This window comes from Camelina sativa, chromosome 15 (assembly GCF_030686135.1).
Source record: "Camelina sativa cultivar CO46 ecotype springtype chromosome 15, ASM3068613v1".
Classification (NCBI taxonomy): Eukaryota; Viridiplantae; Streptophyta; class Magnoliopsida; order Brassicales; family Brassicaceae; genus Camelina; species Camelina sativa.
In genome coordinates, this window is record NC_141894.1 from 32,389,772 (window position 1) to 32,408,754 (window position 18,983).

At 39.3% G+C, this 18,983-nt stretch overlaps 1 pseudogene; it reads left to right on the plus strand.

Moving 5' to 3' along the window:
- The first annotated feature begins 12,001 nt into the window (after positions 1 to 12,001).
- On the plus strand, positions 12,002 to 16,702 carry LOC147927449 (uncharacterized; annotated as a pseudogene).
- Positions 16,703 to 18,983: the final 2,281 nt, after the last annotated feature.

The window sequence follows — 18,983 nt, forward strand, 5'->3', positions numbered from 1 at the left end:
CCCCTATGCCAACTCACTAACTGCAGTGGAGAACGAAGCTGCTTCCAAGTTTCAGATGTGGAGGAAGAGTGCTTGAGTATGGGTTCTTGGATGTGGAGGAAGCTCCTAAAGTATCGCTATCAGGCCAAAACTTTTCATATGATGGAGATATGCAGTGGCCTGCAAACTTCAGTTTGGTATGACCATTGGTGCCCGCTTGGACCAGATGAGGAGAACCGTGGCTGAAACTGTAAGTTAGACTGCCTCCAAAGGGAGACATCCTTACCCAGAGATAGGCCTCTATCGTGGAGTTTGGTTAGCTCAAGTTCGACCTTGTTAAGAAGGTCCAAACGATGATGGTGACGATGTGGAACATAAAGCACCAAACCAACAGTAGCAAAGGAAGGAATTCCCAAAGCAACGAAGCCTCGTGGTCCTAGTAAATCAGATAACCGTCCAAGCGGGCACCAATGGTCATACCAAAATGAAGTTTGCAGGCCACTGCATATCTCCATCATATGAAAAGTTTTGGCCTGAGATCGATACTTTAGAACCCACATCCAAGTTGCATATATTATGAGTAACCGTATTTCTTTGTTGAGTGTATTAATATTTATTAGTATATAAATATCCCTTATATATTAAAAGAGAATCATTTTAGAGAAAAAACTGATGTGTCGTCGCCAGATAGCTCCGTACCCAATTTATTTTTTGCCACTAATATTTCATAAATTACATAAACTTGCCACTGCTATATATATATAGGACCACTAATATTTTTTGTCAACTGTCACTGCTATTCAGTTTGTTTATATACACAATATTCTGCTCCTATAAATTATAAAATTGGTAAATATTATTCAAAAATTGATAAATATATTTTTTTTCCAACCAAACATTAAATAACTAGAATATCACTCCACGATTGGTAGCCCAAACAGGAGGAAAATAGTTTACAAAAGAAGTTTCAAAAAGTAAAGTTCTTGAGGACCGGGCAAGGCAATCTGCTCTAACGTTGACATCACGGGAAATCCTATTCAAAGAGAAGGAGGGGAAGGAGGATCGGAGCAAGAAGAATTCGTCCAGCAAGTTTGAGAAGGCCGGCCAATCCTCGGGCAACTGCACCATCGCTATTAATTCTGCACAATCCGTCTCAAAAATTTGACAATCATACCCAGCCGCCTGCAGCGATTCCATAGCCCACATCAGGGCTTGTAACTCCGCATGTAATGGGGACGGACCCCGTCGAAGACTTCGAGCACCCAGAAGAAGCGTCGAGTCCTCACCATTACAAAACCACTAACCCATACCTTGGAGGGGATCCGACCCCTTCCAGGAACCATCAACCTGACAGCGTAGAAAGGGCTCCCTTACATATTATCCCTTACATATTTTCAAAATTAAATTAATTTCACGTATTGTAATATAATAATATAAATATATTTTAAGAGGTAAAAATATATATTTAAAATCATATCTTCAGAATTAAAAATAATGTTACTTTTTTAATAATTTAATAAATCTCTAATGGTGAAAGAATCGAAAATTATTTGAATGATCAATACTGTGACTAAGACCAATTATATAAGAGATCTAATGACCAATCATAGTTTTCCCCCTCACGAAACAATAAGATTTGATTTATGATTTTTATTTTTATTTCTCCATCAATTACAGACACATATATTATTTATAAAAAAAACTAATAATATCCGATCCAAATTAATATAATTCTCCTTAATAAAATACCTTCTGGTATCTCCTATATAAAATACTCACGCTTTATATCCTATTTTATTATTTGCCCTTCTCTTACTATATTTTTTACATTAAATTTTCATTAGAATAACTAAGGAATATTTTATTCAATAATTGAAGGAAATCTATACTATTAATTGGGAAATACACTTAAGGGTTAAAAAAAAAATCATATCAAATATTCATGTTGCCAAACTGACCCACTTTACATATTAAGAAAAAAAAAGATTAAACAACAGATTTATTATATTTTAGAAAATCGTTCAAATTAATTCCATAATAATCAGGTTATGAGAATTTTGTGTGGGTATATTTATGTATGACAAAATATGGGACAAGAATTTTGGGAATAAGAATTCAAGCAGAATATATGCGGACATACTATTTACTCATGTAAATTACGAGGAATGGGGTTTTTTCAGGTCAAAAAAATTTAAAACATTGCAATGAGACGGGTTTGATCGCTTGAGAATTATATTTAGGTTATCTGGAAATTCTATGATATGCAACAGGATGGGTATGGACAAGTAGGCATGAACACAGGTATGATTACGGTTTATTAACTATTAGTTATTGTTATATACGGTTGTGATTATTTGACGATATGATACAGTTGATATTATTTGATGATATGATATGGTTGATATTATTTATTTTGAATTCAATAAATGAAACTGAAACTGAATCCAAATTTGATCTAACACCCCTAAACAAACAGTTGGAAATGTTTGGATTAGTTTAGAATAATATACATGTAAGATCACTTATCTAAATTATATCTTAATTTTTTCTTATATATATATATATATCACTCATGCATATATGAGTAGAGGTTTAGGTGAAATGTTTCTAATTTTTTAAAAAATTATGTAAAAATAATCTTGCACGTACGTGTGGGTCCGTACCTAGTACTTTTATAAAGTAGAAAAAAAGAATTAGTATCTTAGAGTTAGATATTGAACTGAAATGAATATTTTATGCTTGTTCATTGATTATGGCGTGATTACGTAAATGCATGTTTGTTTGTGGTAAAATAAGTGCTTGTATATGAGGAGATAGGTGCAAAGGACACGTAGATGCGGTGAGCTGCAGAGAGTCATGCAAGGAAAGATTCTTGTAGATGTGTGGTGGTCTACGGGCATTGAATGCGGGTAAATCAGGATTGGCTGACGAGTGTATTGTGCATGAAAGAAGTGCAGGAAGCAAGAGGAATCCGGATACGCAAGCGAAAATGTGCAGGAAGAAGTGCGAAAGCATGAGGAATCCAGTAATGCACAGGTTGGCGTGTCTTGACACGTGTTATCATGGGATGTAGTCCCATTTGTGTGATGTGTGCGTATATTTGTGTATCACAGGATTTATGACGCAGTGATTGCTGCTTGACTGTTTAGACTTTGGGATTGTTTAAACGTACTTAGGTGTGGAGACTTCGGGAGCCCTGAGGTTTTCACTCACTTAGTAGTTATCAATTGCTAATCCATCTCTCTTTTGCAGGTTGGTTAAGTCAAGAGTTCGTTTTGTATAGTTAGTTGGTGGATTTGCAATTATAGAGTGTTTTGGGTCGGGGCATGAAATCAACCCGTTGACCAGCTTCGGATACCGAGTTCGGGTATTACAATTTTCCTAGAGCTTCATAAGAAACTACCTTTAACGAAGGATCAAGAGTCAACATGTAAACAATAAAGAACTTATTCATTTGATGCTTTAAAAAAAAAGTCAAGAAAAGTTATGAACGCATTGAAGCTATGGACATATAAATCTTTAATCTAATTCCAAGAAACAAAAAAATCTCAATTCTTATTATCTTTTTGCTCATTTTTTTACAACAAACAATAACAATGGAGGATTTTGGATAAAAAAATATGGAAAATACACAATAAGAATATGAGAGAAGATTATGTGGAATTTTTAGATTATAGGAGATTTAAATGATTTTTTAGAATATTTGGTGGAAATGTTAGATTTTTGTATAGTAAAAAAAAGAAAAACAATTTGTTATTTTGTGAGATTTTTTATAAAATAATAACAATTATTGCAGAAGATCTTTGAAATAAAATATTACAAGACAAGTGGCTCTACAAAAAGTTTCTCTAATAACTCTTATGAAAGATCCCATATATAACAACATTAAAAATGAGACATACCAACAAGTATACCGCATAGGTCTCTCTGTACAACGTTTTTCCTGGAACTTCATAAAAAACTACCATTAACAAAGGCTACAGAGCCAACATGTAAACAGTCAAGGACTTATTCATTTGATGCTTTCAAAAAAACATCAAAAAGTTATGAACTGCATGAACGCATTGAAGTTATGGACATATAAATCCTTAATCCAATTCCAAGAAACAAAAAAAATCCCAATTTTATTATCTTTTTGATTTTTTCTTTTAGTAAACAAAAACAATGGAGGATTGTTGGATAAAAATATGGAAAATACACAATTGATTGAGAGTCAGGAATCTGGATTCAATATATGAAATGGAAAAGTAGAATCTTCATTCAAACCCAGTAACGTTTTTAAATTGAAGAACAAGAGACATATTAGAATAAGAACAAGAGAGATATGACTATGTAGAAAAGAACGACAATTTTTTTTTTTTTTGTGTGATTTTTAGTTTATTTTTGTTAATAAAGAACAAATCCTATGAAATAACGGTTTTACTGGTAAAATTTTCTCTTTTCAAATACACAAGTTTTCAAAGTCTCATAACATATGTACTTGAAAGGAGAAAATCTAGATCACTATGAGAGATCATAATAATAAGTTTCCAGCTCGTTATATCCTCCCAGGCACAACTATCGAGGACACTCCCCCAACCTCACCTTCCGACGCCGGTGAAGCTATTGCTCGCCGGCGTCGGGATCAAACCGTTTCTTTTCCTACTCAGCTCTTCTCTGGCCCCTTTTCTTTGTTTTACTTCAAGTTTTTTCTTCAATTTTTCCCCTTTTTAAAACTTTATATAACCCTAATAAAAATCTCTCCCGATCCAAACCATGACCATCGAATGCTCCCGCCGTGCTACCACTCACCAGAGAGTCTCTCTTCACAAATCTCGGGAAGCCAGTCGACCCATCCCTCTCTACGGCAATCCATCGAGAATCTAGGGTTTTCCCCAGTGGACCAAGATCTCGTCGTCGAATTAAACCGAAGGCACCAGTTGTTCCCACCGCTCTATCACTCACCGGAGATGCTTCCTTCTCTGTTTTTCCCGGGCAGCTGTCACAGTCTCTGTTCTCTTGGCAATCGGTTCAAAATCTAGGATTTTCCCCAGTGGACCTAGACAATAATGACGACCTCTGCCGCGACCACCAACTACCCCCGCTGAGCTCTCATTCACCGGAGAACACCCCTGCACTGCAGCTATCTCCGCTTAACTCGGGCGGCCGACAGAACCAACTCCCATGGTGCTTCTCTCTTGGGATCCTAGGGTTTTCCCTAGTAGACTTAGGGTCCAAGATAAGCCTATTAGCCCAAAAATGGTATGCATTAATATGCTCTTCTCGAGAAGGGGAAAGTAAAAAGTCGAGGCTCTCTGTATCACCCCTCATGTCGTACCAGTGTCAAGCTATATCTGCATGCCCTCTACTCAATGGTCGAAGACTCCATTGGAGAAAGGCAATCACATTGTTGCTCTGGCTGTTCATGAATTGTGATCGGAACCTGGCTTTAGTTGATTCTAGGGGATCGAATTTGGTTTTTAAAAGCATTCTCGTGTATGGTCTTTGCTCCTTGACTGTCTCTAGCAAAAGTGGTATGTTGTATCTTGAACGCCTTATGTTCATTAACGGCTACCAATCAAGCTGGTCATCTGATGATTTAAAGCATCGTATCCTGATATATCATGGTTTTTGTGGTTTTTAACCATGATATAAAGAGTCTTTTAGTGTCTTTTGATTTGTTTTCTAGGATGTTTTTGAGTCTTTACAGGTTTTTAGCATGAAAGGAGCAAAGTGGAGCAATCTGGATCTGTTTGGAGCAATAATCCGCAAGAAATCAACTTGGAATCGATCAGAGGAGATGGTGTCGATCGACACTGCCTTAGCATCGATAGACACCCAGTCCAAACCGATGAGAGAGCCAAATTTGGAAGTTTTACAAAGTTGCCCGAAGTTTTCCATATTTGCAACATGAGTCCCTGACGTGTTTTAGGACATATATATATATATATATATATATATATATAGTTTTTAGGTTTTCCAAACCCTTAAGTTTTTATTCTATCAAGTTTTATTTTTCCTGCAACCCTGAGATTTTGAGAGCTTTGGAGAGAGAGAGATCAGATCTGCTTTGTAGAGAAGAATTCTTGAACTCCTTCTTATTCTTTATAATCTCAATTGCTTATTATTCAGAATTATGTTTTGTTCTTCATTGATTATGTCTGAGTAGTTTGCTTGTTAGGTTTAGGGAATTTCTCAGGGATTTATGAATTATTAGATCTGTTTATTTAGGATTCATTATCTATCTAGATCTTCATCTTAGGTTGGTCTTCATATTAATCCTTGATTGGCCATCTAGAATTAATACTTTAGGAAAATAAATTGATATGAGAATATAATTGATTTTCCTGATAAAACTTTTTGATGAGCAAAATTATTTCTTGCAAAGAGATTTGATTTAATAATTTTGTGAACAATCTAAACCTGATTTTATTGCTGATTTTTAACCTAGAATTTTACAAAGAGATTTGGATTTTCTGGTTTTAAATTTAGATATTATTTGCAGTGAGAACTAATTTAATTTACAAAAGTGTTTAGAGTTCTAGATCTGTTCTTAATTGTTTGAATCCTAATTTATTGATTGATTTATAATTCATAATTTCCTGAGAAATTCCCTAGGCCTAGCTTTTTGATCCTCTGAATTTACAACAACTTTTATTTAATATTTTGCATTGCTTTTATTTTAATTCAAAGTAATCTGTTTAGCATAATTATAAAACTCTATAATTTATTGTGTAGTCTTGAGTCCTTGTGGAATTCGACCCCTAAGTATTACAGTGATCTCCTAATTTGAGAGAGTAGCTCTAGGGTAAATTTGAGCATATCAAATTTTGGCGCCGTTGCCGGAGACTCTTTGATCTACCATTAGATTTGAGTTTTAGATTTTGTCTAAATTTTCCTTTTTATTTTCAAACTAACACGCTTTTGTTTTCTTCTCTCTTGTGTGTTCCAGGTGTATGCCTAATAAGCCTAACACAAGGAGCAACAAGACTGGTCCAATTCTGAATTTTTCAAACCAAGAGTTGGGAAAACTTGAGCGTGAGAACAGAAAAGCAGCTAAATCTCTGAAGATGGTTAATACGATCATTCTGATGCGTGATGAGGCTGGTGTTTTGAGGGATCAAGAGGGCCACTTGCGCAATGAGCAGGGCCAAAAGCTTGATGCGGAAGGAAATGTGATTGTTGAACCTGTTGTCAACGAGCAGGCTGTTGTGAACCAGCAAGCTGGTGTCGTTGATGATCCGGATCTTGGTGTCGATCGACACCAACTAGGTGGCATCGATCGACACCCACCTGCAGCAGACGTGCGTGGAGCTGCCAACCACGTACAGAACCCAGTTCGAAGACAGGACCAAAACCGGGATCTGATCAGGACCATTGCTGACTACCGGGCTGATCTTGTGTATGAGAACCGGTCTGCAATTGTTCCTCCACCATTCCAGAGGAATGACTTTGAGCTGAAGCCTGCTTACTTTCAGCTGGTTAGACAGAGACCATTCTCTGCTTTGCCCAATGAGAAGCCTCTGGACCATATTGAGCACTTTGAGGATCTTGTGGCTAGTATCAAGGCTAATGGAGTGACTGAGGACTTCATATTCTGCAAGCTCTTCCCATACTCTCTTGCAGGAGAGGCATCTTAGTGGTTGAAACAGTTGCCAGCTGGATCTTTGACATCTTGGCAACAAGTCAAAGTGGCTTTCCTCAACCATTTCTATGATGATGCAATGTCAGATGAGTTGAGAGTCAAGCTATCCACTTTCAAGCAAAGACCAGATGAAGCTTTCAAGGCAGCTTGGGTGAGATTCAAAGCTTATCAGAGGGATTGTCCACACCATGGTTTTTCAAGGGTACAATTGCTGAGTATCTTTTTCAGAGGGTGTGACTGGAAGTATCAGTTGGCTTTAGATGCTGCAAGTCATGGGAATTTCAAAACAAGATTTCCAGAAGATGCTGAATTGTTGATTGAGAATTTGGCTTCTAGCAATAGCACTAAGGGAGCAGATGCTGAAAGGAAGAGATTGCATGGAGGATTTGATTCAAACCAGTTAGCTTCTGTTAATGCTAAGCTGGATTAAGTGCATAATCTCCTTATGGGTAAGAAATCTGTTCATTTTGCTGCTGAGGTTGAGACATATGAGCCAGAACCTGATCAAGGACACCAAGAGGAAGATGTGAACTATGTGTATGGGAATCAGGGACAGCGGTTTGGAAATCAGCAAGGCAATAGGCCTTACAGTGGGAACTTTTCAGGCTACACTTCCAAGCCAGAGTATCAGCAGCAACAACAGAACAATGGCTATACAAGGACATATGGGAACTCATCTTATGAGTCTCCACCTCCTAAGAATTCTTCAGAGAGTAGAATGGAAGCCATGCTTGAGGAGCTTTTGCAAGGACAGGAGCATTTGACAGTGACATTCAATGGGAAGATTGACAATGTCTACACTGAGCTGAATGGGAAGATTGATGCATTGAATGTTCATGTTAAGAAGCTGGAGATTCAAGTTGCACAGACTGCTGGGTCTGTTAAACGACAAGAGAGTGTTCTTCCAGCAAGAACTGAGTCAAACCCCAGACATGCTTGCAATGCCATATCAGTGCGAGAGGAAGATGGTGGTGAAATTGCTTCTGCCGAACTGGGTGAAAAATTGACAAAATTCTCGGTTTCAGATGATGGTGTCGATCGACACCACCTGGGTATCGATCGACACTCATCTCAGACGGAACCAAAAGCTGCAAAATCTCAGGTTCCAACAGTTGAAAGGGTCTACAAGCCTAAGATTCCTTTTCCCAAGCCAAGAAAGTCTAAGCAAGAGATGGAGGAAGCTAGATGCAAGGCTATGATGGATAAGGTGATGATTGAGATGCCTTTAATTGATGCAGTGAAGCTTTCACCACCTCTTAAACGCTATGTGAAGAGAATGGTATCCAATGGTTTGAGCCCTGAAGAAGGAGCACTTCTTACAAAAGATGTCAGTGCAATTCTGTTGAACCAGCCTGTTCAGAGGAAGAAGGAGAGAAAGCAAAAGGTGGTTGTCTCTAAGGAAGTGAGTGAAATCATTCAATGTAGGACTGCTAAGAAGTTACCAGATCCTGGAAGCTTTGTACTTGATTGCTCTATCTCAGCAGGAAGGTTTTCTCACTCACTTTGTGACCTTGGCTCTAGCATCAACTTGATGCCACATTCTGTTGCTGTGAGACTTGGGATGACAGAATTCAAGCCAACTCAGATTTCTCTAATCCTAGCTGATCGATCCAGAAGAACTCCTGAAGGTGTTTTAGAGGATATTCCAGTTAAGGTTGGCAACTTCATGATTCCCACTGACTTTGTGGTGCTGAAGTATGATCAAGAGCCTAAAGATCCTCTCATCTTAGGAAGATCTTTCTTGGCTACAGCTGGTGCCATCATTGATGTGCAGAAAGGACACATAGCACTGAATGTGGATGGTTTGAGAATGAATTTTGAGATGGATAAGCTGAGGAGGGCTCCTACTATTGATGGACAGACTTTTTCTGTTGAAAAAGTTTCTACAACACAAGCATCAGGCTCAGTGTCGATCGATGCCACCAGGAGGGTATCGATCGACACCCCTCCACGACCGCGACAAAGCTTGTCCAAAACTGATGCTCCAAGTCAGAAACCTGTTCCCAAACAGAAGAGTCATCAATCCACACTCCAGAGCCCTCAGGTAAGGCAAAGGTACACCTCTCCTTCTCCTAAACTTCCTCCTATTATCAACAAGAATTTCAAAGAGAGAAAAACTGTTTTACAGTTAACCAAGCCACGAGATTATCGTAGAGCGCTTGTTTCTTATGTTGATGATTTTGCAGGACATAAGAGAGGCAAACCAATCCCTAAATCCCACCCTGGTCCTCTTCCTCACATCCTTGGCAGACCTCATGCACCTACAGCTTATACACCACCTTGGATGAAGAGAACTTCAATGCCATGTTCTGCTCCTCCGGATGCTGAACTTCACCACAGTCAAGCTAATGACTGAAAACAAGCGCTTAGTGGGAGGCAACCCACTGGTAGGTTTTCTTTATCTTTTGATTTTGATTTTTGTTTATTTTATTTCTATTTTTGCTTTCCTCTTACTTGATAACACTAGGGACAGTGTTGTTTAAGTCTGGGGGAGGTTGTCTACTAACTATGATTTCTGTTTATGAGTTTCAGTTGTGTCAGTCAAAACCATAAAGTTTGAGTCAAATTTTTCAAATTTTTCTTTTTATCTTTGGGAATTATGATCTTGACTAATGATTTCTCTTATTTGGCTAACAATCTAATGATTACTTGTTTATGCTTGATCTCAGAACTGAAGCTTAGAAAGACTATGAGCCTTATCAACAATCCTGAAAGCCCTTATTCAATGGATATCTGATTGATCTAACGTTGTCTCAACCTTTATCAGGATTTTAACCGGACTTAATCTCTTACTTTGGGGTTGGAAGTCAGTGGACTAGACTTCTTCTTCAGGCCATACAAGACAGTGCAATTTTTCAAAGTATGTCTCCCCTCTCTCTTCCCTTCAGTGCTTTAAAAAAAAAAAGAGAAAAAAAAGGAATAAAAGATGAGATGATTTTGATCAGTTTAGAGGGGTAGGTAAATTACCAGTGACCTCATTATTCTACTCTTGAGTCAAATGATCACACAAAGCTTGGAAGCGAGGGGTAGGTAAATTACCGATGACCCCGATATTCGCTTACACCTTTGATTTAAAAAAAAAAAGAAGAAAAAAAATAATGGAAGTGAGAAAAGGGAGAGGAAAGGAGATGTAAGAAGAATGTTTTGGCCTGAAGAGAATCCAATTGCCACTGTTCGATACACCCAAGGTAAGAACTCACATGTACTTGCATTAACTTATGTTATGAGATGACAATGGAGAATTCAGAGATTCCAGAAGATTGTGTGATGAGACCATGGACAGCTCCACTCAACCACACAAACTTGAGGAGCAGCTTGAACCAGAGGAAGCACCGGAGGAGCAGCTTGAACCAGAGGAAGCACCGGAGGAGCAGCTTGTACCAGCGGAAGCAGCGGAGGAAGCACTAATCGTTTCAGCGGGTCCTATAACAAGGTCACGGTCCAAGAGGTTCAACCAATTAATCCAAGGTCTACTCAAGGAGCTGGACAAGAATTTAGAAGACGTGACTCAAACCACTTGGACGTTGTTCACAGCTCAAGGTGCTCGGTAAAGGGTAAAATGTTGCTTTGGGTGCTCTTTTTCCCTTGGTCAAGTTTTGTCCCATTGGGTTTTCTTGACAAGGTTTTTAATGAGGCCTAAGTAACATTTTCAAGCCCCCTTTACCAGCCCAAGTCGTGGTCCAAGGTTCCCCACAAAGGCCTTGGCCCATTTTCTATCTCTTTCTCATTCAAACTTTGCATTTATTGCTTTTGTAATTTCCTAGACATCTTGCATGAGCTTGAACTTGAACTTGCAAGGCTGTCTAGGGTTTTCTCTTCTCTATCTCGTCCTCCCCTTCTCCTATTTAAAGACCTTGTATCTCTCATTTGTTTCTCATCAAACATTTTAATCAAAAACTTTTACTTGTTTGATCTGAGAAGTGTGTAATATCTTCTCAACTTGTCTTCTTCTTAGTGCGTCATATCTAAGTTGAATTCGAGCCTGAAGTCTAAGAGATTTTCATCTCTCTTGGAAGTTCACTTCAATCCCCTTTTCTATCCGCTGCATCATTTCACCATTCCATCTCTTTCAATCCGCTGCATAAACCACCCTTTCACCTTCCATTTCGTTGATCCATTGCATCTTCGACCCTTCGATCATCATCAATCCGTCCATTCATCTTCAAAACCTTGCGAGTGTGTTCTTGGGAAGCAGATTCCTCACCAGGAGTCTATCATGTGGTATCAGAGCAACCACTCTGCAAACAGGTGTTGAATTCCAATCGTCACTTTCTCTTATTTTCAGATCTGTTGTTTCATCTTGGAAGAATTTTATTAAATGTTGTACTCGTTCAAAAATTATAAACTCAACTGTTTTAGAACCAGGAACGAGTCTAGTATTTTTAAAAATTGATTTGAGAATTTTTGGATTCATTTTCATAATTTTCCCAGATCTGTTTTCATTTACGTGTTTTTAGAACTATTTACTGGTGGATCTTTGTTTTTCTTTTCAGGTACCATGGTGACATCAGAAGAGGAAGAGTCATCTACATCTAGTCTTGAAAGGAAGATCCTTAAGTCAGTCACCGCAGCTATGACAACCATGCTTGATGCTAGACTTGGCACTCTACACTTGAATCAACCAAACCCGGAAGCAAATCAGCGTCAAAGGCAGAACCAGGAGGAACCAAGGCAAGACGACGAAACCAGGCGGTATTATAGCCACGGTTCTTCACACAGCAGTCAGCGGAGGCGTCGACGTGAACGTCCAGTACCAAGAGATCCGTTGGGAGGTCTTAAGTGCAAGATTCCAGCCTTTCACGGAACCAGCAACCCGGATACCTACTTGGAGTGGGAACAGAAAATCGAGTTAGTGTTTGTTTGTCAAGAGGTCACCGAGGTCAACAAAGTTAAACTTGCCGTAACCGAGTTCTACGACTATGCTCTAAGTTGGTGGGATCAGCTTGTTACCAGCCGCAGACGTACCGGAGACATGCCGATCGATACATGGAACCAGCTGAAAACCGTCATGCGAAGGAGATTTGTGCCGAGTTATTATCACCGCGATCTTCATCAACGATTGAGGAACCTAGTTCAAGGAAGCAAGACTGTCGAAGAGTACTTCAAGGAAATGGAAACCCTATTGCTAAGAGCTGATGTTCATGAAGATGGAGAAACTATGATGTCGCGATTCATGGGAGGTGTCAACCGCGAAATCCAAGACCGTCTAGAAACCCAACACTATGTGGAAATTGAGGAGATGCTTCACAAAGCAGTCATGTTCGAACAAAAAATCAAGAGGAAGAACTCTCGATCCAGCTACAGCACCGCTAAGACCAGCTACAGCTCAGGAAAGTCAAGTTATCAAAAGGAGGACAAGCCCGGCTACCGGAAGGACTACAAGCCATTCGTCAAGCCAAAGCCATTTGAGTCAGACCCGAAAGGTAAGGGTAAGGAAGTGATCACGAGGACAAAGGATATTCGTTGCTTTAAGTGTCAAGGACTTGGGCATTACGCAAGCGAATGTGTCAACTAAAGGATCATGGTTCTTAAAGATAATGGCGAGGTAGAGTCTGAAGAAGAGTGTTCGGAAAACGACTCTGTGGAAGAGGGTTTGGAAGCCCCAGCTAAAGGAGAGCTGCTTGTTGCTAGGAGATCGTTGAGTGTTCTAACCAAATCAGAGGAGCAAGCGCAAAGGGAAAACTTGTTCCACACGCGATATATTGTCAAAGACAAGGTATGTAGCTTGATTATTGATGGTGGAAGCTGTACTAACGTTGCAAGCAGGACTATGGTGGAAAAGCTTGGCTTAGAAGTGCTCAAACATCCAAAACCATATGCGCTTCAATGGCTCAACGAAAAAGGTGAGATGTCCGTTAAGGAGCAAGTCAAGGTGCCGCTTTCTATAGGTAAGTTTCAGGACGAAATCATGTGTGACATACTTCCGATGGACGCTAGCCACATTCTTCTTGGACGTCCATGGCAATCAGACCGACAAGTTCACCATGATGGCTTCACCAACTGACACACCTTTGAACACAATGGCCGCAAGACGACTCTCATTCCCATGACGCCGCATGAGGTCTATCTAGATCAGCTTAGCATGAAACAACGAACCGCCAAACAAACTGAACCAACCGATAACAAGGGTAAGAGCAAGGTAAGTCATAATAGTTTGCTATTTGTTTATAAAGAAACTCTTGCTTGTTCTACTAACCCCGAACCGGTGCTACCGAGTAAAGTTGAGTTGGTTTTGCAAGAATATAATGATGTGTTTCCGGAGGATAATCCCATTGGTCTGCCACCAATCCGAGGGATCGAGCATCAAATCGACTTTGTGCCGGGAGCCGCTTTACCAAACCGACCAGCTTACCGCACCAACCCAACCGAAACCAAGGAGCTTGAAAGACAAGTGAACGAGCTGATGGACAAAGGACATATTCGAGAAAGCATGAGTCCATGTGTCGTTCTAGTGTTGCTAGTACCTAAGAAAGATGGGAGTTGGCGAATGTGCGTGGACTGCTGAGCCATCAACAACATCACGGTTAAGTATCTTTTCTAAGATTGATCTTAAAAGTGGATATCATCAAATCCGTATGAAAGAAGGTGATGAGTGGGAAACAGCTTTTAAGACCAAACAAGGGTTATATGAATGGTTAGTCATGCCGTTTGGTTTAACTAATGCGCCTAGCACTTTCATGAGATTGATGAATCATGTCCTGAGGAAGCATATTGGTGTATTTGTTGTGGTCTATTTTGATGACATTTTGGTTTATAGCAAGAACTTAGAAGATCATGTCATGCATCTTAGACTTGTTTTGGATTTGCTTCGCAAGGAAAAACTTTATGCGAACTATAAGAAGTGCACCTTTTGCACATATAATCTTGTTTTCCTAGGCTTTGTTGTGAGTGCAGATGGAATCAAGGTTGATGAGGAGAAAGTCAAGGCAATCATAGATTGGCCAAGTCCTACCAATGTGAGCGAGGTGAGGAGTTTTCATGGCCTAGCAGGGTTCTACCGACGGTTTGTCAAGGACTTCAGCACTATTGCCGCCCCACTCACGGAAGTGATTAAAAAGGACGTTGGTTTCAAATGGGAAGCTGCACAAGAAAATGCATTCCAGGCTTTGAAAGAGAAGCTCACTAATTCCCCTGTTTTAATTCTTCCAAATTTTATGAAAACTTTTGAAATTGAGTGTGATGCCTCAGGGATAGGCATTGGAGCTGTTTTGATGCAGGATCATAAGCCCATAGCGTTCTTCAGTGAGAAGCTAGGAGGAGCGACACTCAATTATCCGACCTATGACAAAGAGCTTTACGCTTTGGTCCGAGCCCTACAAACGTGGCAACACTATCTCTGGCCGAAGGAGTTTGTCATTCATACTGACCACGAGTCTCTTAAGCACCTCAAGGGTCAACAAAAGCTCAACAAACGTCATGCGCGGTGGGTCGAATTCATAGAAACTTTCCCATATGTGATCAAGTACAAAAAAGGTAAGGATAATGTCATTGCCGACGCATTATCTCGCAGGTATGTTTTGCTTACTTCTTTAGATGCAAGATTGTTGGGTTTTGAGCAAATAAAGGACTTGTATGCTGATGATTCTGATTTTAGCAAAATATTTCAATCTTGTGAGAAGTTTGCTTTTGGAAAATATTATCGCCATGAGGGTTATTTGTTCTATGAAAATAGACTTTGTGTGCCTCACTCGTCTTTGTGAGAATTGTTTCTAAGGGAAGCTCATGGTGGTGGTCTAATGGGTCACTTTGGAGTTGCTAAAACCTATAAGGTGATGCAAGAACATTTCCACTGGCCGCACATGAAACGAGATGTTGAACGACTTTGCGAACGGTGTGCGACTTGTAAGCAAGCTAAGGCTAAGGTTCAATCCCACGGTTTGTATACCCCTTTACCTATTCCTTTGCATCCTTGGACTGATATATCTATGGATTTTGTGGTTGGATTGCCTAGGACTAGGGAAGGTAAGGATTCTATTTTTGTGGTGGTTGATCGCTTTTCTAAAATGGCGCATTTTATTCCTTGTCATAAAACTGATGATGCATCTCATGTTGCTAGCTTGTTCTTTAGGGAAGTTGTTCGATTGCATGGCATACCTAAGACTATAGTTTCTGACCGTGATACTAAGTTCCTTAGTTATTTTTGGAAAACTTTGTGGTCTAAGTTAGGAACTAGATTGCTTTTCTCTACTACATGTCATCCGCAAACAGATGGGCAAACTGAGGTTGTGAATCAAACTTTGTCTACCTTGTTGCGTGTGCTTATCAAGAAGAACCTTAAGACTTGGGAGGATTGCTTGCCGCATGTAGAATTTGCTTATAATCATTCTATGCATTCTGCGACTAAGTTTTCTCCATTTGAAATTGTTTATGGGTTCAACCCCACTTCTCCTTTGGATCTAATGCTTTTACCTTTGAGTGTGAGAACAAGTCTTGATGGGAAGAAAAAGGCCGATTTAGTTAAACAGGTTCACAAAAAGGCTAAGGAGAATTTGGAGGCCCGGACGAAGCTGTATGAGAAGTATGCGAACAAAGGGCGTAGAGAAGTCATCTTCAATGAGGGTGATCAAGTGTGGGTTCATCTTCGGAAGGAGCGTTTCCCGGAGGAGCGAGCATCCAAGCTAATGCCGAGGATTGATGGACCATTCACAGTGCTCAAAAGAATCAACAACAATGCCTACCAACTCGACCTCCAAGGTAAGTACAAAGTTAGTGGCAGTTTCAACGTTTCTGATCTTCTTCCTTATTGTGCAGATAATTCGGATTTGAGGTCAAATCCTTTTCAAGTGGGAGAGGATGATGAGACCATGGACAGCTCCACTCAACCACACGAACTTGAGGAGCAGCTTGAACCAGAGGAAGCACCGGAGGAGCAGCTTGAACCAGAGGAAGCACCGGAGGAGCAGCTTGAACCAGAGGAAGCACCGGAGGAGCAGCTTGTACTAGCGGAAGCAGCGGAGGAAGCACTAATCGTTCCGGCGGGTCCTATAACAAGGTAACGGTCCAAGAGGTTCAACCAATCAATCCAAGGTCTACTCAAGGAGCTGGACAAGAAGCTAGAAGACGTGACTCAAACCACTTGGACATTGTTCACAGCTCAAGGTGCTCGGTAAAGGGTAAAATGTTGCTTTGGGTGCTCTTTTTCCCTTGGTCAAGTTTTGTCCCATTGGGTTTTCTTGACAAGGTTTTTAATGAGGCCTAAGTAACATTTTCAAGCCCCCTTTACCAGCCCAAGTCGTGGTCCAAGGTTCCCCACAAAGGCCTTGGCCCATTTTCTATCTCTTTCTCATTCAAACTTTGTATTTATTGCTTTTGTAATTTTCTAGACATCTTGCATGAGCTTGAACTTGAACTTGCAAGGCTGTCTAGGGTTTTCTCTTCTCTATCTCGTCCTCCCCTTCTCCTATTTAAAGACCTTGTATCTCTCATTTGTTTCTCATCAAACATTTTAATCAAAAACCTTTCTTTTACTTGTTTGATCTGAGAAGTGTGTTATATCTTCTCAACTTGTCTTCTTCTTAGTGTGTCATATCTAAGTTGAATTCGAGCCTGAAGTCTAAGAGATTTTCATCTCTCTTGGAAGTTCACTTTAATCCCCTTTTCTATCCGCTGCATCATTTCACCATTCTATCTCTTGTAATCCGCTGCATAAACCACCCTTTCACCTTCCATTTCGTTGATCCATTGCATCTTCGACCCTTCGATCATCATCAATCCGTCCGTTCATCTTCAAAACCTTGCGAGTGTGTTCTTGGGAAGCAGATTCCTCACCAGGTATCATTGTGGGATTTGAGTAAGGAATGTTGATGCTAATCATGGTTAAGTATAAGTAGTAAGTTTTTGAGTCAGGTAAATGAAGAGTGTGAATAAAAATAATCTGCAATTGAGTGAGTTCCCTGTTTTCAAACCTCTTTCACAGGTCTAAGTTTCTGTTTTGCTTGAGGGCAAGCAAAGGCTAAGTCTGGGGGAGTTAATATATCATGGTTTTTGTAGTTTTTAACCATGATATAAAGAGTCTTTTAGTGTCTTTTGATTTGTTTTCTAGGATGTTTTTGAGTCTTTACAGGTTTTTAGCATGAAAGGAGCAAAGTGGAGCAATCTGGATCTGTTTGGAGCAATAATCCGCAAGAAATCAACTTGGAATCGATCAGAGGAGATGGTGTCGATCGACACTGCCTTAGCATCGATCGACACCCAGTCCAAACCGACGAGAGAGCCAAATTTGGAAGTTTTACAAAGTTGCCCGAAGTTTTCCATATTTGCAACATGAGTCCCTGACGTGTTTTAGGACATATATATATAGTTTTTAGGTTTTCCAAACCCTTAAGTTTTTATTCTATCAAGTTTTATTTTTCCTGCAACTCTGAGATTTTGAGAGCTTTGGAGAGAGAGAGATCAGATCTGCTTTGTAGAGAAGAATTCTTGAACTCCTTCTTATTCTTTATAATCTCAATTGTTATTATTCAGAATTATGTTTTGTTCTTCATTGATTATGTCTGAGTAGTTTGCTTGTTAGGTTTAGGGAATTTCTCAGGGATTTTATGAATTATTAGATCTGTTTATTTAGGATTCATTATCTATCTAGATCTTCATCTTAGGTTGGTCTTCATATTAATCCTTGATTGGCCATCTAGAATTAATACTTTAGGAAAATAAATTGATATGAGAATATAATTGATTTTCCTGATAAAACCTTTTGATGAGCAAAATTATTTCTTGCAAAGAGATTTGATTTAATAATTTTGTGAACAATCTAAACCTGATTTTATTGCTGATTTTTAACCTAGAATTTTACAAAGAGATTTGGATTTTCTGGTTTTAAATTTAGATATTATTTGCAGTGAGAACTGATTTAATTTACAAAAGTGTTTAGAGTTCTAGATCTGTTCTTAATTGTTTGAATCCTAATTTATTGATTGATTTATAATTCATAATTTCCTGAGAAATTCCCTAGTCCTAGCTTTTTGATCCTCTGAATTTACAACAACTTTTATTTAATATTTTGCATTGCTTTTATTTTAATTCAAAGTAATCTGTTTAGCATAATTATAAAACTCTATAATTTATTGTGTAGTCTTGAGTCATTGTGGAATTCGACCCCTAAGTATTACAGTGATCTCTTAATTTGAGAGAGTAGCTCTAGGGTAAATTTGAGCATATCATATCCCAACCTCCTCCTTCACATGGATTCAAGCTGCATCTCCTGATTTTCCTCAGAATGATCCAAACCCTATGCTTTGGATGTTAAAGCAACCCCTATCTGACTACAACAACATAGTCACCCGATTCCTCGCTGTGCTGTTACTGCGGATACTCTTTGTCCCGGTGAACACCAACACTTTGAATCATCTCTCAACGTCACAGTGTCTAATGACCATGACAA